Source organism: Anser anser, assembly GCF_964211835.1.
Source record: "Anser anser genome assembly, chromosome: 4".
In the NCBI taxonomy this organism is placed as follows: Eukaryota; Metazoa; Chordata; class Aves; order Anseriformes; family Anatidae; genus Anser; species Anser anser.
Window position 1 is genome coordinate 56081452 of NC_139724.1, and position 22612 is coordinate 56104063.

General features: G+C 34.2%; 1 long non-coding RNA gene across 1 annotated transcript in view; it reads right to left on the bottom strand.

The window, feature by feature from the left end:
* The window catches only part of LOC310898719, a 51799-nt gene that overhangs the window by 19539 nt on the left and 9648 nt on the right, over positions 1–22612 (bottom strand). The window contains exons 2-3 of the long non-coding RNA XR_014583590.1: positions 2893–3013; positions 203–1403 (exon numbers count right to left, since the gene is read on the bottom strand). This is a non-coding gene — a long non-coding RNA (uncharacterized lncRNA). The remainder of the gene's footprint in view (positions 1–202; positions 1404–2892; positions 3014–22612) is intronic.

A 22612-nucleotide genomic window follows, 5' to 3' on the forward strand; every position in this document is an offset into this window, starting at 1 on the left:
TTTAATTTAACAAATCAAGATGAATTTTATATTCTTAAAATGTTAGCAACTGAAAACTGATCAGAGAAGCTGAAGTTCTGCTTATTTCAGTGAATGTAGTCATTGCAACAATATCTACAGCTGAAAAAGAGTAAATATATTATTTTGTGAACTGGTATTTGGCTAATTTCCGAATACAATTTGTGAATTCTAAAGAATTTACCTTAAGTTAACCCCATAGTTTTGTTCTGGTCTTTTTGTAACACCAATTTGTCTTGTATGCTTCACAGAATTTTGGCTATTTAGAAGGTCTAACAGTCTTACAAGGGCCTTGGCAGCTCTCTTTCTGCAGGGTTCTCTGCAAATACAGACATTAAAAATATGGAGAACTAAGATTTTCTATAACTCACTAACCTGTATTACATGTCTCAGGATATATCTCAAAAAGACTATCTGATTTTAATTCTGAAATTAGTGAGAATGTCATGACTAGAACAGGATTTTTTTTTTTGATCAAAATAAGGAGTGTTTATTAGAAGATTCTGCTTGTACTTGTTTTGGCAGAAATCATTATAAATGTACACAGAAATCTCAGTACCTCTGAAAAGGTATAGGCTAATTCAAATATTTCAAACCTCTGAGGAAAATATAAATGCACAAGTCTTCTGCTTCTCCTTACCACCTCTTTCTCACTTCCCATCATGTTGTATGGTAAAAATAAACACACCATTTGTATCTACTGTATAAAAGTTTCAGATTGAGAAAGCATTTATTGTTGTTTCTGTTGCTGATGACTAATCATGGAGAGGGCAGGCAGAAGGGAAAAGCTCTACTGGAACCCTCTGTCCTGAATGGAGTGACTGGGTTCCCCATAATTCATAGTTAATGCTCCACCAAAGGGGAGCATACCCTTCAGGCTAATAGGAAACTGTGTTAGGGAAGTTTTCATTACAAAAAGAACTGGGCAGATTTAAGAGACTGACTGGAGAGAGGAACACATCTGCTTACGGCCAGCCAGGAGCTTCCATCTGTGTAACATTCTGGTTTTCTAAGTCTGAACTTGTTTTTACCATGTGTGAAGCTGGAGCAGCTGTGCTATTCCCTAAACAGCTATAATGGCTATGATACATGGGATTCACCTTCAAAGACAAGTTATGCTTGATTTGGAGAAGGAACTTTCGCTATTTCTTTGTCCATTTCTATAATAAACAAAAGATATCCCAACAGACTTCTGTGCCATTTCATATGGCTTGATATTCAGTGATTTCTGCAAATACCATCTAGCAAAAATTTTGACGTTGCATGAGACCAAGATGCCGTTGGCCTAAGGTGGCAGCCTAGGATTGATCTTCAACATGGTGGATGGATTCCCCCAAGTATATTTGAAGAGCTGTGCTTCATATTTACTCCAACTCCGTTCTCATCTGTAAAATGGAAAATAACACTTTTCTGCTTAGCACACAAGACCATTCTTTAGATAAATTAAGTATTGTAATTCATGCTGCAATCAAAAGTAAAGTGTTTCAGTACCAATCAATAAAGCCTGAATAAAACAAAATCTATAGTCCCTGAATTCCTTGACAGTGTATTGCTTAAGGAATGTTAAATGTCTTAAGAGAGTGCAGGACTAACACTGCAAGCAAGAAGCCGATTGCAATAACTCACAGAGAAAAGGAGTAAGCAGGAAGTCTTTTGAATTTTGCCGGGTTCTCAAATCCTTTGCGCTCCTTCTGCACTATACACACAGTATATAGAAAACAGCTTATACATAGAGCACTTTGTCCTAATGGTGGGAGATGTGCTATTTCCAAATGAAGTATGTTACCTGCAAGGTCCCAGCAGTGTGAAATCAGCAATCTGACTGCTAGAGCTAGGGTGTCCAACCAGCAAAATATTTATGTGGTTAGACAACATTGGTGCAAAGCAAAATACACAAACAGACTTTGAAATGGAACATTCTCCTGGCTAGTAATGATGAGAATCAAAATCACCCTTCTTCTGCAAGATGGTTAATGACAACTTCACATCTTTTATTAGTAAGGTTCCTTCAGAAAACATATTTGCTTGTGGGTGGTCATTCTTACCATTCATATATTTAACAATCTATATGAAATTGACAATAGCACTGGCATATTTCTAATACGTGGAAGAAAACTCCTTCAAAAATGCTTTCCCAACTTAAACACCTGCCCTTAGAGTTCATGAATGCAGAATGCATAGAAAAAGGCATATATTGAGAAATTATGGGAAACAATGTATTTTTATTTAACTTTTTTTTTTTTAACCTTTACATGTGCCCAATGAAGCAGCATGAAGGATCCTCTCACTGTACCAAAATAAGTTCCTAAGAGAGTTCTCTAATTTCATATTAGCTTATTCCCTCTCTGAAACACAGTGATTACTGTATAGATTGGTACATAAAAATGGGAAAAACAGCAGGCTTCATCAGTTTCAAAGGAATCAGCAATACTGATGTTCCAAACTGGAAAAATAAATGTCAGCAATGACACTGAGTACGATAGAAAAAATATATATTTTATATGCACCTAATATTTATGTAAAGCATAACTTCTTTTCAGATTATCTCTATTTTCCTTGAATAAAAATAATTTCTTTTTGCATTTTGTCTTCAAAAAACAGCCTTTAGTTAGTTTTTGCCTCATTTGCAATTCTAAGTTTCTTTGCCATCAGCTAAAGTAATAAACATTTCTGCCTGAAAGTGTATTTTAAAGAGAATATTCTCAAAATTCATACATTTAATTTGGCAAAGCATTGTTCAGGGTTTAAATAAATCCTGCCCTCATTTGAGTGGTAGTTGTATTGATGAATACACAAGCAACTCTTTGAAAATACAGTATCTTCACAAAGAAAATATATGGAAACCAGATAAGTTTCATGAAAGAGGAAACTCACTTGTTCTCCAAGGAATGGCAAGGATTACTTTGAAGCTCACTTGTTAGCTCTTTTCCTAAACCCAGAATAAACGGTTATATTTAAGGCAGTTCATCCAAGTCTCTTCTACTGAATGAAACACCTGCAAGAAAAACACATTTCAGTCATCTGGAATGAAGGTAATTAGTACAGCCAAGTACAAACTGGAATTTCTACTTTCTAAAAAAAATCTTTATTTATAGATTTGGGTTATAAGAAATGCATTATACTTATGCTGCATTATACTTTTTAGCCAGAATTATTTAGACTACATGAAATATACTATGTCTTGACAGCAGAGAACACTTGCATTTGGTATCTGCATGGTCTAACTTTTGTCTAGACGATAGCTGTAGAAAAATTTCATTAACTGGGAAAAAGAAAAGAAAAAAAAAGGAAAAGGAAAGAAAAAAAAAGAAAAAGAAAAAGAAAAAAGAGAAAAAAAAACAGATGAGAAATATAGTTTGAGAATGTTTATTTCCATTAACATGTATTAAGAATACACATGTGCTGTACTGTATTAAGTTGAAGAAAGATCGGTTCAAATGGTGATTTTTCATTGTATTTGATTTATTTATGTCGTCTTGTTTAGTGGGAAATTTCAACATTATCTGATAAAGTGAATTGTCTTAATAGATGAGTGTTCTGTTTCAATTCTTATACTGGATGAAATATCTTCCCTTAAGTCATGACAACTTTAAATGAACCTATTCTGGTTCACATTAAAAGAAAACAGTAGATGCACACATTATCCACAATCAGCTGACAGCTGGTAAATTATAGATGGAAACCAGAAATCTATCTGAAAACTTCCTGGATTGCTCTGAATGTTTTAAATTACTCCAGTCACATACAAAAGTATTTGCAAAGTTTTCAGAGAGATCTTAACAAATTAGAGGTCTAGACAATAACCAACCACATGAAGTTTAAGAGGAGCAAGTAGTCGATTCTGCACCTGGATATATGCACAGACTGGAGGACAATAGGCTGGAGAGCAGCTGCACAGAAAGGGATCTGGGGGGTTGGTCAATGGCAAGTTGGACATGAGTCAACAGTGTGCCCTGGCAACCAGGAGGGCCAACTGTACCTTGGAGTGCATCAAGCACAGCATTGCTAGCCAACTGAGGGAAGTGATTGTCCCACTCTATTCTGCTCTGGTATGGCCTCACCTCAAGTACTGCGTGCGATTTGGGATGCTACAATATATGACGGACATAAAACTATCAGGGAGTACTCAAAGGAGGGAGACAAAAATGGTGAAGGGTCTGGAGATGTACAGGTCTGGCAAGATGTATGAGGAGTGGCTGAATTCATGTGGTTTGTTCAGCCTAAAGAAGAGGAGACTGAGGGGAGACCTCATGGTGGCCTGCAGCTTCCTCACAAGCGGAGTGGGGAGTCAGGCACTGATCCCCTCTCTCTGGTGACAGCAACAGGACCTGGGGAAATGGCATGGAGTTGTGTCAGGGGAAGAAATTTGATAAAACTGAATGGACTTCTGTTCCTACAAGAAATATAATAACATATCAGATACATCAGAGCAGCAATAATCTACATTTTCTTAGATCCTAAATAATCTAATTAAACAGGAAACACTACAATCCTTATTTGTACAACTTTTGGACAAATATAAAACAAAAGCAAATGGAAGTGCATAGTTTTAGAGAATCAAGGACCTAGAAAATAAGCAAGCTCATTATTGTTGGTGGAAAACTCTTCCTAATTTCAGTGAGTTTCATCATCAGTGTTACAGAATCTGTTTCTTTGCACCTTGTATGAGATGATTCCTCACCACTGATGATAACATAATGCAATTACACCTAGAGTGCTCAAAGGTCTAAAATGTGTAAGCATATAAAAGTTAGCTTGTACCTTTTCAAGCTGTCTAAAGGGACAAAAAGGGTCTTCAATGGCAGGTATAAATAGTCAAGATAATTGAAAAGTAAGTTATATCACTGACTCATCCATAGGTTTAGACTTGTTACAGAAATGGCTGTAATTGTTTAATTAATATAACTCTTCTGACATGCATTTCCTGGCCATGTCATTAATCATTGCTGTTCAAATTCTTATTTTAACAGTGCTTGTTTCAGCTCTGTAAGTTTACAGATCTATTAGTTAGAATGATTAAACATTGAGATGATCTATTAAGGAATTCAAAGGTTATTTAAATAGAATATGGATGAATATTCTGTTGCACAGGTATACTTGTTATGCTGTATGTTAATCAGAATTTCATTACAAGCTAAGGTCAGATCTAGACAGAATAGTTCAGCAGGTATTTAGTACACTATATCATTTTTTGAGTCACATGTAGCTGTACAAGATAATTAACATTTAATTGATAGTTTATCACACTTTAGAGTCAAGTAAACACCTACATTTTCAGTGTTCATGTTAGTTTGTATAGTTAAGATCAGTTTTGTGGTACTGCATTGAAAGCAGCTATTGTGGATTGCAAAACAAATAGCTCTTAGCATCTGGCATTCAAAAATTATAGCAGGAAAATTACATCCCCCGTCATCACAGTATTTTCATGTTTTACAATTCAGAAAAATTGTCTGTGACCTTTTCTGGATAATGATGTCCCATCATTTGACCATGTCATGGGAAACCATTAAATCCTTCACAATTAACAAATGAAATGCTTCTGTGGTATCTTCAGAGAAATCCAGCTGCCTCATGATCTTAACTTTCTGAGATTTTTTTTTCTTTTTCTTATGTACCAAGCTCTTAGCGCAATGGGAAATATTTTGCATAACAGAAGATTTCTAGTCAGAATACTTTCAATAACAGTATATTTAGACATGGTAAGCTGTAAGAAAAAATATTTTAACCGCATAGCTGTTTTTCCCATATCCAGCTGTAGAGCATCTTGTGACTGACTTTAGAAGGAGAAGACCTGTTTTCATCCTAAATCTTGCAGGGAGTATACACACAGAATTTTGTAATAAATGTAATCTCTCATTATCTTGCTGTTTTAAAATAATACCCTGTGAAACCAAGTCTTGCTAATTTACTGTGCTATCAAACTTTTCTAGAAGAAAGGTAATCTTATAGTGGATGTGAAATACTCAGAGCTTATTCCTGCTTGTGAAAGTCATCTTGGCATAGAATAATTGCATAGAGTGATGAATAGGCAGTTGGGGCAGAAACACTATTTCTAACTAGCAAAATTTTCAAGATATGTAAATCTTTTCTCATTTGGAGTCTATATGAGAAGTCAATTAAGAGTAAAAAAAAAAAAAGTCATTGAGGTGCTTCTTCAGATACTGTTTAAAAATTTTGTTTCATGTTTAGTTATTTACATTTGATTGTTAAAATATAATCAGCTTAAATCTTCAAATACAAAGTTGTCTTTAAAGTAAAACTGGATGTTTTGTTTTGAAGAGAACAAAATAAAAGTTTTTTACATGAAAAATATCAGCCCATTATTCTGATGATCTTGGAATTATCACTGATTCAGACAGACCTCTTTGTAGGATGTTTAGTCACTGATAAAACCCTTCATATAATTCCACAGAATTCTTTGACTGTTCTTTAAGAATTGAGCATTATATTTAAATTAATTGTGTTACCTTTGGGGGAATTTTTTCCTGAAGTAATGTCTGTGTGGAAATGGTAAACATTAGACTGTATCTAATTTGCCATGGTATTGTAATGATGCATTATCACATTAAATTGTAGATGAGATCTTTGAAGAACATGCAGAACAGTAATTGGACAGATCTCCTTTCTGTTACAGTTGGTATTGTTTAACACTGGTTAACCAGTTGCTCTAGATTCCAAATGAACCAATTTAATACTACTTCCTGCAAAGCGTTCCCTTTACTTGCTTTTAATTTTACAATATGAACAAAAGTAGTGTGAAAAGTAATTTAAGTAAATTGCTTTTCTTACTATGAGGTAATGTCCATAGAGACCAATGACCTTAAATGTTATTCTCCTGACAAGAAGCAACTTTCAGTGTACTTTAGTCCTCAAAATCCATAACTCAATAAAACAATACCTGTAATGCAGAAAATTGGCTGATGGGGCAGAATGCTATATGATTTTGTTCATGCTTCAGCCAAGGGTCAGAAAGAGCATGTAACTTAGAAACGCCATAAAATACTTTTTTAGGACAGCTCTGTGTATATTAGAGGCACGTTGACAGGTTAAAAAACATAAACTACTTAATTTAAGATTGAAGTCCATGGGGAAAGATATTTGTTTATTAACTACATTTTTCTCACAGGTATAAAGACATTGAATGGATTTTGATAGTCAAAACAGTTTTAGTTCCTCCAACATAAAATTTCCCAAACCTCTACTCTATTCCTTAGTTGTATGTAAAAATGGAACACATTATTAAATATGTATATACCTGTAAGGTAAATTTCCATTCAACTGCCATTTATTTGTATGATTTATTTTAAGGACAATAAATTGCTACTGTTCTATTAAATTCTCACAAATAACAAAGATTGTAGGTTTTCTTTTTTTATATATACTTTTTATATTTTCATTTTGGAAAATGAAACATAAGAAATACAAGTAAATATTTATGGGTTTAAATATATGGAGAACTTCAGAAATTAAAGTAGAAGACTATGCATCCCATTCCAAATTGGAAGCAGCAATATACCAAAAAGACAGGTTATGAAAAATCTATAAATGAGAGCTATGTTCATACTGGCTTTTTTACCTCTGCAAATAATTTATAAAGCTCATAACTTTAATGTTATGATACAGAAGTGTCCTTTCAGGTTCGAGAGTTCAAAGGCAAATTCTAACAATAAATCATAAGAACTTGGACCCCTAAGAAGGAACATGACTTTCATATTTTAATTTTGCCATTGTAGACATATTCACGCAAAATTAGTTAGAAATAGAAAGAAATTATATTTCATTTTTGATTAAGACAAAAAAACAGTAAATTACGTTGTTGAAATGGTCTGAGGGGAGCAGAAGTGTTTGTTGCGTCTTTACAACAATGAGTAAAAAGTAGATATAAAACTAACATTTAATGAAATCAAAACAGAAATATGAATCCTCAAAGTGTCACTTAGTGTTCATTTAGGCAGCAATATCCAAGAAGGCAATTCTCATAATTTTTACTTAGTCTTCTAAGATCTTCTAAGCAACTTAAAACTTAGTTTTAAATTCATGAGTCTTTGAGAATCAAAAGATTTGTTTCAGCTCAATTTGCCTTGTATGTATTGCAAGTTGCATTAAAGTGTTAAGTGTTTTTGTTATGAATTCTCTAGCAAGTTTATTTGGTAAGGGTGAACAAAGCACACTATCAATAGCAGAACTGAGTTTTACAGAAAATACAAACCAACATACCTTATTTCAGAAAAAAAAAAAAAAAAAGCTGTAGGATAACACTGCATTTCCTTCAGAGAAATTTCCAACCAAAGTGCAACAGTTGCTGAATGTATGACATGCATTTATGGCTCGTCCAAGACACTTGGATTTACTGTACGTGTAAAGTATCATTGCTTGCCTGATAGTCAAGCCCCTCAAACCAAGGATTAGTTCCCTTTGAAACAGTTCTTTTCAATCCTTACTGTAACTGAAGATATTTGAATCTCTTGGTTTCCTACAAGAAAAAAAAAAAAAAAAAAGCAAGACCACTTACTTGAATTAATATTTCATATCTCTACCATTGAGAAAGTGCAGCCCTGGGTCTCAGGAAGCATGCTCTTGCCTTTGCTATTAACAGGACAAAGGCTGGATATTAACTTAGCACTGAAGGCCTCAGGACTTGCCTTGATCTTCTGGAATGTGGTCTTCTGGAACTACCTTATGAGCAGTAGCTTTCTAATGACAAGGTGACTATTTTACTTGCTTTAGTTCTAACTCAGTTTTGTGCATTTGTGTGGTGTAATGCCTATAGTTATAATAACTATCTGTTCCTAATAGACAGTAGCCATCAGTTAATGCCCTGTGTAGAGCGAACCAGCTATGACCCTAGAATAAAAATGTAGTTGAGTGCAAGACAGGCATGCTAGCAAAGACCTTGAAAGCACAGGCAGACTCCAAAGGTATATATAAAAATCTCAAATGGTCAATTATTGGTCAGTGAAGGAATGCAACTGTGGGAATTGGGTAGAACTGGTCTTAGGGTAGCAAAGAGATCTAAGAGCAATATCCATATGTAATACATAAATATACTTAGTAAAACTGAAATGTAGCATGCAATTCCAGAACACTGAATGAACAGTTGGCAAACAGAGAGAGTTAAAAAACTGTATGAAAATAAAATATGTATGTAAATAAACACAAACCCAGGGGAAAGGTGAAAGAATTCTCCATCAACATTATACACCTATTGGTGGAGAACTTGGGTACACATAATTCACCATAGTAACACATTGGAAGGCTCAACATAACAACATGGAAAGTGGTAGATATGAAATGGTTTGTACATATCAGTTTTAGTTACTCTTACTCAGAATGTGAAAAACTGTAATTGGATAATTTGGACTATAAATCTATAAAATGTCATAGATGATGAACTATGCTGAGCAGCTAGGATAATTCTATAAATATATGTTATGATCCATCATTTGCTATTTCATTAAAAAAAATACAAATGGTTTATTTGATGTAAAATATAGAACTTGGTTCAGTTATACTCATCTTATTGTCTTATTGGATCCAAGGTCATTAATAAGATTTCCTGAATGGGTAAAATGAGGAGGTTTTTAGTCAAAAAAAAAAAGTCTCTCTCATTTTTTTTTTTTTTTTTTTTAGTAGTGAGGTGCATCTTTAAATTACCCTCACCTTAGCACCTCTTCTGACAATTTGGATGTGGCAATTATGAATTATCATTTATTAGACTCTTGATGTCAGAGGGATCGAAGGCCATACAGCTTCTTACAAAGTAAGTTCTTTACTGGTTTATTGCTCAAGACCTATGTGAGACCTGTGCTTTAACAGAGTGGCTCCTTGTACCTGTCTGTCACAGTTAATGATGTGTAATTTATGGAAATAGTAGATAGCAATACCTAATCAGCAAAGCTGCAGCTAATAATGCTGGAAGTATCATATGGGATTGATGTCATATTTCTGATAAATGGAATTGACAAGTAAATTTTCTGCTATCAACAGCTATAAGACTCTGCTTTAGAAAAGCATGCAGTCTATTCAGTAGAACATTAAAAAGATTAGTTTAAAAATTATTTTTTTGTTAATAAAGGCATGTCTAATAATTCTTGAAAAACAAGACATTGAGTAATTGAATGTTTTGCGTTATATTCTAATATTTTAATTTTTAGCATATGAACTAAGTAGGATCCCACTTAAATGAGTAAAATTTATATGGAATAATTGGAAAGGACAAATCCCTGTATCATTATTATTATTATTATTATTATTATTTTATTATTTTAATCTATTTTAAACATGCCAGTGACCAAAACAAATAAATAAATAGCTATTCACACTACACAGCTTTTCCATGATGGTTGTGTAGATAGAAATCATTTTTTGAAATCACAAGACAAGGTTTCTGCATTCTCACAGATTTTATTGCTAAAATAAACTAGAGGAAATCAGTTTATAAACACAAAGCTATAAACAAAACTATGCACTGTCAGCTGCTCTTCCAAGTTATCAGATTGTCTGTGTTATTTGTCATTTTTTATGACACATAAGTGAAAGTATTCGGGGGACACAATGTTTTGAGATGAAAAGTCGGATTAAACCACTCTTGTTTTTCAGGGTATAAAATCCTCTTACTGAACTAGGTTACTCATCATATTTCTAATCTTCATTTCCTAACTACTTCTTTACCAACTTTATAATGAAAAGCTGAGTACCATTATAGTTATAGGAAGTAAGAAAGATGATAAACCTTTCCGCAGTGTATCTTGGATAGACAAAGACAATGCCTTAACTACATCTCTCATTCTGAATTTGACCACAGTACAAAACTGTATAAGAGCATAGGGAATTCAGCAAACAGACATTTTTTCTGTGTTTACCGAATCTTTTCTATTTACAAATCTCTATACTTGCTTGTGTATAGTTTGAAGTTTGTTGTACCAGTATGCACAAAAAACAGCAGAAGTAAAATTCTTTAATAGCTTATCATAAGGCCTTAAATTACATGAATTACACATCACATTATTAAATATTCAGGACTGACATATGTACCCAAACTGTGCAAAATATGGTAAGGATTTTTAAAATGAATCGTGATAGTCATTATAATTTTGGGCTGCACTGAGAAGAAGGCAAATGTCTTTTATGATGACAGTGGAATAGACAAAATATGGCACTGATGGAGTGGAGCAGATTGCTCAAGCAGCTTGACTGATTGACTGTATCAGATATCACTAGTCTGGAATGATCTACAGAATCAACACCAGCTGAAAGGAATTCCAATATTCATCTGGTTTCTGTAGAGCTCAGCTGCTACTAGATCGAGAATCTGAAGCTTTTGAAAGTTTAAACAGAGAGGGTGATATTCGCAATGAGGAATGTAAATGCATTAAGACGAAAGAAAAAGCTAAACATTCACTATCCTTTTGTTGTTGCTGTTGTTCCTGTTTGCTTGCTTGCTTTAGGGAAACATGAATTGCCTGTAGAACCAAGCATGAAGAGATCAGCAGTTTCTCAGGAAGTCAAAGCTGAATACCTTTTGAGTAATGTGCTATTGGCACAATACAGAGGTAAACTGGAGGGAATTCTGTGGCTTGTAATATTGCACCTAGCAAAATAAAGTAATATTCCATCTGGTCCTGAAATTTGTTTTCATAGTTGGTCTATTTCTATTTATTTCATCGTGTTGTTTACTTAAATCCTTCTTTTCTTCAAATAGTTCTGTCTTTGAGTTCTTGAATGTTTGCACACTGTCCATCAACCATGAATAAAAGTGGCCATGACTTATATTTAAGTCCCTAAAGCTCATAGATTTTTGGTGTGACCTTCGACCTGATGTATTGAAGCCTAATTAAGCCATTTTTTCCTGATAGAAATAAGAATGTAACCTAAACCTCTTGCTTTAATGATTTTTTTCCCTGCTGTTAACATCATATTCAAAATCCACACCAATACTGGAGAAGTAGATAGTGAATTGGCATATTATTCTTGGACTGTACCTTAAAATCAATAGGAACTGGCTGACTTGAATGAGCAAAGCATCAGGACAGCAATGAATACCTATAAAGCCTTAAAAAAATGTAACCTATATTAGAGAAGGTCTGTACTAAGAGAATAAAGCATCTCACTTTTTACAGACTGCTAATCTGTAGGTCTTCAAATGAACAGAAAATTGTACCAGTGAAAGGCAATTTATAAAGGCAGAGTAAGTGGGCAAGTTTTTGTAGCATTAACTAGCAGTGATTTAGATCAAAGGATAAAGAAACATCAAGTGCAGGAATCATCAAGTGCAGTGTCTAAAATGCTGTCTTCTTCCAAGGTTTTAGTCAGAGATAAGGGAATGAGGGAAAGGTTTTAAACTAAAAGAAGGGAGATTTAGATAAGATGTTAGGAGGAAATTCTTCACTCAGAGGGTGGTGAGGCACTGGAACAGGTTATCCAGAGAAGCTGTGGATGTCCCATCCCTGGACGTGTTGGTGGAGGTTGGACAAGGCCCTGGGCAGCCTGGGTGGTATCTCTGCCCATGGTAGGGAAGTCGGAATCCTTAAGGTCCTTTCCAACCCAAGCCATTCTATGATTCATATGATTCTATGATAACATTGTCTGACAAAGATTTATAGTTAGGAAATGTGCTAAAGTTAGAGATGCAAAGCCTACAATAGTGGTATACTATTTTATACAACACCCCAATGACTGGAACATCCACCTAGGAATGGAAAATCCAGGTTCAGTTCCCATTCCAGCAGAAGGGCATTCTGCTGGAGTCCCAAACATCCCAAACATCAGAGATTTTGAAACCCAAACTCCTGCTTTCTATGTAGAAAGAACCACGAATAAAAAAGTGATTTGAAAAGGAGGACTTCCAGGGTTAAGCAACATAAGCAAAGGGATTTGGGATTTTAGTTTTGGATTTATGCACCTATTCTCCATTTCAGTACTGATTTAGATAATGAAGTCCTTCACTGAATCTTTTCTTTAGGGCCTAATCTTATTTATTCATACAATGTATGCCAAATCCATTAGTTAACATCTTCTGTTCTGAAATAATACTAACTCCCTGTTTTACATCTGGGCATGCTCTATTTTCCCTGAAACTGAAAGTATAGGATTATTCTGGTAGAAGATTATAATGCTTGGGAATATATTGGGTTCTGAGCTTTGATTTATATTAGATTTTATGCAGTATGCAGCTTCAGAAAGATATTTCTATAGCTTTACTTGTTTTTAATGTCTGCCAAGGAGCAAATGACAGATGTTTCTTCTGTGGACTAACCATCAATCAGAAGTGTAGTGCTGTGAAGCTGTAATAGTCAAGGGATATAAGTGAGGTAAGTTTCCAGAGGGAGATATTATCTTTAATAGAATGATGGGGAAATAGATTTTTTGGGGAAAAAAAGCCATACAATGTTTTGGTCTCAGAGTGACTAGCTGCCTGTTTCTGCTTCTTCCTCACAAGGCCAAGGATTTTATCACCTCTTCTCTTGTTAACAATCTCCTCCAATAACTACCCTATTTTCTAAAATTGTCTGGTTACTTAACTAAATGCATTTGAAAGTGATTATTCCAATGTACTTTGCTTGGAACTCTTTGCATCTATTTCAGACCTCTGATGAAAGTTCATTCCTTTTTTTTTTTTTTTTTTTTTTTCCAGCTGTACCAGCTGGTCCAATAAACGATATCACTTCTCCCTGAAAAGAAACAGAAGTGCAACTGCTTATTAACTGAACAGATTTGTAAGTGATTGCTAGTCACTTTGCATGGAGGAATTCATATCTTCCTTGTACTTTTTACTGTAACTGAGGTTAAGTCACTTTGTGAGCTTCCTTCCGCACTCAATATGCACCTTTATGCAAAAGAATTAGTCAAACTAGAAATTCTATTTGTTTTATTTTCTCAGTAGTAAGCCTTTTAAGCTACAGAGACTTCACCTACATTACAGTACACTTATATAGTTCATGACATAACTAACAATAATGGGATAGCAATGTACACAAGGCATTGCTATTTAGTATGCAAAATCGCTATTCCAGTCTTCAATAAGCTTGTTAATATGTAACTTATCTACAGTTATTCAGATGAGGTACTGCATTTTGAGACATTCCTGTTCACTCCTGTGTGATCTGTGATGGAATTCCATTATGAAAACTATTTATAAGATTTAGCGAAATACATATTAATATGTTGGCATAATTGAACTTATATGCTGTTAACACAAAGGAAGATACGTGACAGTCATTAAACGGTCTGTGCACAAATTAGAAGGATCATGGCTGTCTTAAGAAAGCTGTTCATTGCTCTAATCTATTTTTTAATTCAATATTAAAAGAGCATTTACTGTGCACTGATGCTGATGACTTTGAAATACCTTTTAATCCAAACAGCTGTGAGCAAAGATACTTATTATGAGTTTGTAACATTAGTTACTAGACTTTTTGCATATTACTTAGAATTACTCAGAAGAAAGTATCTTGGAAAAATACTTTTGAGCATTAGTATTAGCTGATCAGGGGAATTGCTAACTGGAATGTAAACCAGTGCTAGAACTGGTAATATGCAGTGATGGCTAGAGAAGCCTATGAGCAGTCTCAGTGGTCAAAGTATCACACAATATTTTCATATGTGACAAATTATGCCTAAGTCTTCTCCAGAACTTTGTATAACGTGTAAATGGAAAGACTGTGGCCTGTCCTTAAAGTTGTGCATGAATGAGATTAGAGAAGCAAGGACCCGTGTTAATGTGTGGGTTAATTGTGTCACAGTGCAAGAGGGAAAATAGCTCATACAGAGTTTCTGCTTGCACTGCTGAAGTAAACAGGATCAAGGAGTCATCACACCTTTCTGTTCCCGGCCTCTTGCACTGATGTAATTGAAAAACACATGACTTTCTTTGAAAGACAAGGAGGAAGACTGAGGCACAGAACTGGTTTGCAAGTATATCCACCCAAGGGAGACCAAAAGACTACAAACATGTAAAAACAACTTTACATTAGAAGGCATTTCAAAGGTAAATATTGCATTAACAGCAGATGTATAAGCAGTTAACATAATAAAACTATCAGTAAGGGGTAAGTTATATTTCTAATGAAGCTGTTTCAGGGAATGACTAAAACTAATTTTGGAAAGTCCATGCTTATTCAAGAAAACAATATTTCTTTGTCAGACATAATACACCTCTTTGGCGGATAAACTTCTTGAAGGCAGTTACCTTGCTGTGGAAGGATTATTGCCTTATGGAAAAACTCTGCAGTGTTCTTCATATAGCAGGACAGCAAATATTTGTGTTGTTAACTTTTCCTGCTGCTTGAAGAAGTGCTGTAAAGATCTGGTTAGAAGTCAAAAAAGTTTTTGTCATTATAAAAACTGAGTTGAGAAACCATCTGGGAGAAACACAGCATAATCTAGGCTGGGATGACTAAGCATCTGTTCTGGAGTTCTGCCTGTGCACAGTGTGGAGGGTTTGAAAACACTACAAGGAAAAATAAAATGATACTTTACAGCTGAGTTTTGTATAAGTGCACTAAACATTCATGCAGAAAGAAAAAAAGTCGGTCTGTTTTTTTAGAGGCTGTTATTCAACATCCTCTGGAGAGAAAGAAAATCATGTTGTGAGTTGGTTTCCATGTTCTTTTCTGTAAAGCCCCAGTGTCCAAAAAACACGAGTAACTGTACAAGTGACAACTTATTTGGACCTTTTAGGGAAAACAAATGTATATTAAAATATAATCAGAAGTAGACTATTTTGGATGAGTGTAACATTTTCCCCTTAATTTTTCCAAATTTTAGAATATCATCTTAATTCTTAAAGCAGACAACCACTTATCTTTAAACAAAAACAAACAAACAAATTAAAAAACACCTTTGTTCAGACAAAAAAGTTTTCTTTAGTCAGCTTTAGAGTGTTGATTGTCTCTATGGCCTTGCTATTTCAATCTTATTGCACTCCCAGTGCTAGTGATCTTCAGGTAGTTTTTTAGAAAGGGATGAAATGCTGTTTTACATGTTAGTTCACATGCTTTCTAATCTACTGTTGAAAAGTATTGTGTTCCCTTCTGACAGCAGATTTCCTGTCAGTGGCCTGTGACAGCCAATAGGCTCCGAAATGTTTATTTCTGGGATATCTAAAACAAACCACAAAGAAGTTCTGTACAGCACTTATTGGGTTCACCAAGGAAGTAACTAGATAAAGGGCTGATGCATCCAGGAAATCAGTTCAGGCTGCTTATTCTAACAGACTATTTTTAACTTTTTTTTTTGTTGTACTTAGTAATATTATTATGAATTGTATAATATCTGCAACTCATGTAACTGGGCAATTTTTCATTACTATCTAAGGAAAGTTGGTAGAACTCATTATGGACCTCAGCACACTGTAAATGCTGCATAAGAAGACATATTATAGAAGGATTAGTAACTCTAAAGAATGAGGACTGATGTCTTTTCTGGAAAATTCCCTTGCAACATCCATGTGTATATGAAAACTGTTAACAGTCCCTCCTTTCTCTTTGCATAACTATTGCTGGGGCACTTTATTGTTCATGTTGCAAAGTGCATAGAACTGGTCCCCCACTGGGGCATCTTAAGGGATATAATACCAATATCTGCAGCTTGGGGCATTACACAACGTGAAGTGGTTTACACTTTATAAAAGGTTTTCACTGTACACAAAACAACATTGTTTACTGAAAGATTCAAGCTAAAAGAAAAAACTTCCTTCAGCATTGTCCCTTACAATATAGTCCCCTTGAATTAACATATTTATTAACCAGTTCTGGCTAGTGTTTAAGTCATGCTGTGCATTTACTTCTAATTCATTCTGTAAATGTCTTTGAGTCTTGCTTTTCAGGCTGGTGCAGATTGCATTAAATGAACTGGAGTGTGAGGGTTGTATATACAGTTTGCCACCCTGCTGCATAGCATGCACTTTCCAGGTCACAGGCTTTTCTTCAGTGGTCACATGGTTATGAAGAATCCATTCATCTGCCCCTATACGTATATAATGCACACAGAGCTGATAGAACATACTTAGAAGGGGCATCACAAACTGGGTACAAACACATCTATGGCACTGTAAAATGAATCAGCTAAGGAGGAAATGTTGGGATAACTAACAGAATCTCAGGTGGAATATAGATGAGAGTCCAAGGAATTACCAGTACAGCAATTGAAAAGGCCAAGAACAAGATAAATCACATGGATATCATTTTAACTCAATTACTAATGAACAAAATATTTCTTAGGATAGCATTTAAGACCAGGTGTAGATAGAAGAATAACGGTGCTAAAATCTATATTGAAAAAATATTTTTTGTTTACCAATATTTTGAAAATGAGATTGTACTCATAAACATAGAACAGATAAAATAAATCTTTTTCCAGGACTAATGTGCTTTAGGGTTGATGAATTGGCAACAATTAATGCTCACATACACTGTAATAAAATGTTCATGAAGTTTATTAGTTGCCATTCTTATCAACTAATTAAAAACATCTTCAGGGTAGTATATGTAATAAATGGGTTGGAGAGAAAGACAGAATGGATATAAACAACATTTTGTTCCCTTGAATATTGCACGAGACTGTTGACTCATGGCACATTAATTCATGTTACAGAAAAGAGCAGTACAGTATAAAAAAGGCAATATATTATAATATGAACTCGGGGTATATAAGGCATTCTGGTTGTAAGCTAATTTTAAATGTTGAGATAAAATTAATGTGCTGAATTATACTTCTAATGTAGAGGCCATGTGAAGCTACTTGATGACATTGGCTAGCAAAAAAAGTGAGAGCATGTTCTACTTTCTTTCAGGAAAGCTGTGAGACTATAGCTCATTATCTTTCTCGTTTGTGTAATGGACTAATGAGCTCAGAGGAGATTTCCTATCCATAAAGCCTTGATCATGCCTTTGGGAGCTACTTTCTGTGGTGGCCCTTGCCAAATAAAATAACTATTTTGAGGGGAAGTATTCCAGTCATCTATAGAGTAGATAGAGAGAAATGTGCAAGATAGAATAGAAAAATAAAGACAATTCTGCAATCTGTATGAGTCAGAACATATGCTATCTCATCTTAGGATTCTGTATGCACATTCCCCTGATGTTGTTTCCTTGGTGAAACAAACCTCCCATATGAGCATTGGGGAGCTGCATCCAGGCAAGGAATTAAAAATCAGTTTCTTTCTTAAGTTATCCAAGTCTATGTGTATCTTTTAAGTGCCCAAGGAACTTGGAAAATTGGTTTTGTATTGAGTTCCTATTCAATTTTCTAGAGTGAGTTATAAAAGATTAAAAAATTCCACCCTGCCAGCAACATGTAAACCTAGTAAGTGCTGTAATTATATGAAAACACACAGCATTATACAGAAATGTCCACTCTTACTGTTCCTATGAAAAAGTACTGTAATAAGATCATGAATACAGCTTCAGGAAAGGTCTGTAGACTCAAACTAAATGTCATGAATCAAGACATAAGACATGCATAACAAAGCTTTTTTGTGTGTTCTGCATTGTAGTCTCATCTTTACCTTAGGTAAAGCTTCCCTTTCATGTAATAGATAGGTCAAAATGTGTAACTGTGCTCTTATACACTAAACGATACAGAATATGATTTACAGATATACAGATATGTGTATATTTGGAGACTATTTTTGGTGACCATATGAGAAAATATTATGGTAGGCTACACTGTTATTACCAAAACAGAAATTAAAAGAAAACAAATATATAAATATATAATTACAGATAATTTAAAAATATTGCATAGAAGCCTAGAATTATCATTTAAATTGGCATATTAAAATATGGTGGCTTCCAACTGCCAGATATGCAGCTCATGTTACAAATGTCATCACTGGTATACAAATTCAGTAATAAATATTATATATTACACACACATATGGTATAACAAATAAATGTAGCTACTGATATTAGTAATGTAAAATGCTTATTTTTGCAGAAATGCAAGGTAAAATATAGTAGTTGAATATTATGCAATTGTAGTTATGCAACATAAGCAAGTTGCATGTTTACATGGAATTATTATCCAGAAATTTGTAACTGTCTTGTTTATCTGTGACAAAGACATGATATTTGTGGTTAGAATATTTGTCAAAACTTTTATTGTGACAAAAATTTTAGTGATGAAATGTAAAATAATATGACAGTATGTATTGAAGTCAATTTTTTTAAAGTGGTCTAGTAACAAAAAAGAATGATGTTTTCATGTAGTAACATACAAGATTAAGATATCTAGAAAATAAATATGTAAATAGACAAAATATAGAGTTCATTTTAGGGAACAATTCTTAGAAATGCTCCCAAAATTATGCTTCTCTTTTGCTATGCTTCCAAAGAGCTGTTGGGCATGCTATGATTTTAAAAATAGAGTTTATCTTTACTTTTGGATTAATGATTAAATAACATTGAGACTCTTTCTAATAATTTTATTGAGACTCAAGAGAAACAAACTGAACAGTAAGAAGTGCTGGTAGACTTTCATTTTATCTGAATTTTATGAAGAGCATGGTCACAGGCAACAGTTCTAAAATTATAGCCTCCTATTTCCAGAAAGTCATAGAAGCATTCCTTTCACACCTGTGTTAGGGAAAATATGTCTAACAGACCTGTGTTGTGCTTGTTCCACAACCCATTTTATACATCCTATTTGTGTTCTGAATGCAGGGTGAACAGTGGTTGGAACAGTAAAAAGAGGAATACATGCAAATTACATAGTAAATTAGCCATTAGTACCCTTAATTCCACCCTCCAAAGTCAAGTGTGATGTCATGCCCCTAAATGTTTGGACTCATACTTTCCTCTTTAATGAGAATGGGCAGAGGGAGAGTGTAGCAAATTTCCAAATACATTAAGTTATGCAGTTTGTAAATACAAAAATATATGAAATGAAGCTAAACTTAGATAGTAAGGATTTTTTTTTTAATTCTACTTTTTAATAGTACAAAAAAAAATCTTTTACCTGAACTAGTTCACCAGTTACAACAAGGATATGAGTATAAAAAGGATTATAAGGCCAAAAAATCCTTCAGGAAAGATTACCATATTGCTGAAAAGGCTGTTAAAAATAAAGGATAAAAGGGAAAATGAATCAGACCTCAAAGGTAAAGTCTATAAGCTTGTTTCAGTTCTTAGAGTTTTAAAGTCAGAAAGTAATGAATTATCTTCAAACTGTGGGGGGAAAGGCATTACACAAGTTAAAAGATTTCAAGGAGAAGCAGATGTATTAGCATACAGGGAGGATATCAACTTTATATCAGCTTAACATAAAAAAATAGTGAGGGAGCAGGAATTAACGTGATTGAATACTAAGGATCTCTCTTGAATGCTCTTGAAGAGTAGCACAATGTGAACCATTAGAAAATCATTATTTATTAAGCTACCAAAAATGCTCAAGAGATGAAAAATGTTCACTAGCACAGAAATGAATACTTGCTGAATTATGGTAATTTTCACTGATGACCATTGTATCCCTATACTGTGTGAAAAATAATTATGTTTATATTGTCAGTTTTTCTGCCCACCCTTGGGAAAAGCTATATTTGCAAACACTATAGTTCTTTTTTATTTTATTTATTTTTATTTTTTTTCAGAGAGGACTGTGGGATAAATCCTGATAAAAACTCTGCACCTACATTCATAAGGTAGGTCACTGAGGGTTCTTAATTGTGTGTTATTGCACTGTAATACAGAATGCTTATGTTGTAAAGGGCTTGTATTCCTTAAAAGAGGTGATAAAACATCTTTTTTTTTTAAGTAACTAGCTCCTGTAGTAAAAGCCAAAAGCCTGGAGAGCGAAGCCCTTATTCAGTGAATGAGCAGAAATACACATCTCAGAAGACTTTTCAAAACAGGTAACAGGTGAACAGGGACTTAGCCAAAAGCAAACACTGCATACATAAAAATTACTGTTTGTTATTTAGACACCTGTGTTGGGAAATACCTTCTCTTACTTGGATGCCAATTTTTAGAATTTATGTTCCGAGCACTAATACATACAGCCCTTCTATAAAAATACAGGACAGATTCGACACTATGAAGTTTCAGAAACTGTTTTGCCATGAATACATTCAAATGATGACTTGAAGCATTTCCAATTTACTTTTCTCCTCAGGCCCATGGGATCAAATCCACATCTTCCAAGTTACAGCAAATGAATTACCTGATTATCTGATCTAGTGATTATCTTCCCATCTCGATAAAGTTGTGGCACAACCAATACATAATACTGTTTGCAAATGGCCATCAGGGAGCCTGATTCTGTTCACCTAAGAGTGTTAGTCCTGGAGTTGTCCCAAGGCTTTTATGATTACTTGTGCATTTTTAGTCCAAAGTGGTTGTTGTTTGTTGTTGTTGTTATTTTTGTTGTTTTAAACATTTGTCTAGATAACGTGATTTATTATACAAACTGGTACAGGACACAACAAATTCTACACATCTAAATCAGGAACTACAAACTTCCTGAATTTACCTAATACGACATTTCAAGTTTCAGTTTACAGCTTTAAACTATCCAGCTACCACAAATATACATCATATATATAATGGCAAAGGCATGCTCATTCCACAATGTGTTACACAACACAGGACTAGCTGTTGTTTTTGGTACTGCCATCATCAACATATGTACTTAGCTTTGTTGGCAAGCTCAGAGGATACTGTGATAGACTCCAAGATATTCTTTTTTTACAGCTGTCTACATATGGTCTACAAAAGCCTGTCTCTAAAAGACTACATAAAAAACACAATAATTGTTTCTACTATCTATAACACTAAGAGAATTGACAAGAAGTTTTCATTATGTATATCATATAATGACAGTTTTTTTTCTTTTTTACTCCTTTACACTTCCTGCTCTATTTCCTTTTTTTTTTTTTTTTTTTAATAACTCCTCCATTCTGTAAATCCCAGGAACAATGAAGCAAGTAAGTTGGATTCCCACCCTTGCCACTTGCTGGGTCAGTAATAAATAAGAAACTGTCTCGTTTGATGAGCCACTTGATTGAATTGAAAGTAATGAACAACAATGAACAGAACATAGAAGAGGCTCCTTTATGAAACGTTCTTCACAAGAACATTAATGAAAATAATACATCCTTTCTTTAAACTAACACCAAGCGTGACTTTGACAGAAAAATGAACAAGAGGTGTTTTTGTAAATTTCAGTTTAAATGTATCTAGAAGATCATACATATGTAAACAACAACCTGCTTGCTCCATATAGTTCTACTTACACTTGTTATAGAATGTCATTCTATCTAATTGGAAATCTGTGTGTTCCAGCTTGAGTCTGGTGTGTCTCATGAACCATGAACCTCTGAGATGAGTCTGGCTCTATTTTCTCTGTATCTTTACTTGTGCAGATACACCTGGTATTCTATTTAATCAAATAAAGTCTTGTTTAGGCTTTGGAAAAATGTAAAGGCATACTTATTTCATGTTCCATGAACTGGAAGTTTTGTAAAAAAACTGAGTTTGGTCAGAATAATTCAGATCAATACAAAAACGGAAGCCTAGCATGTAACTGAAAAGTTGCAATTTGGATGAAAGACAAATTTGACATGACAATACTGAATTTACCATCTATGTTCCTAGCTCTA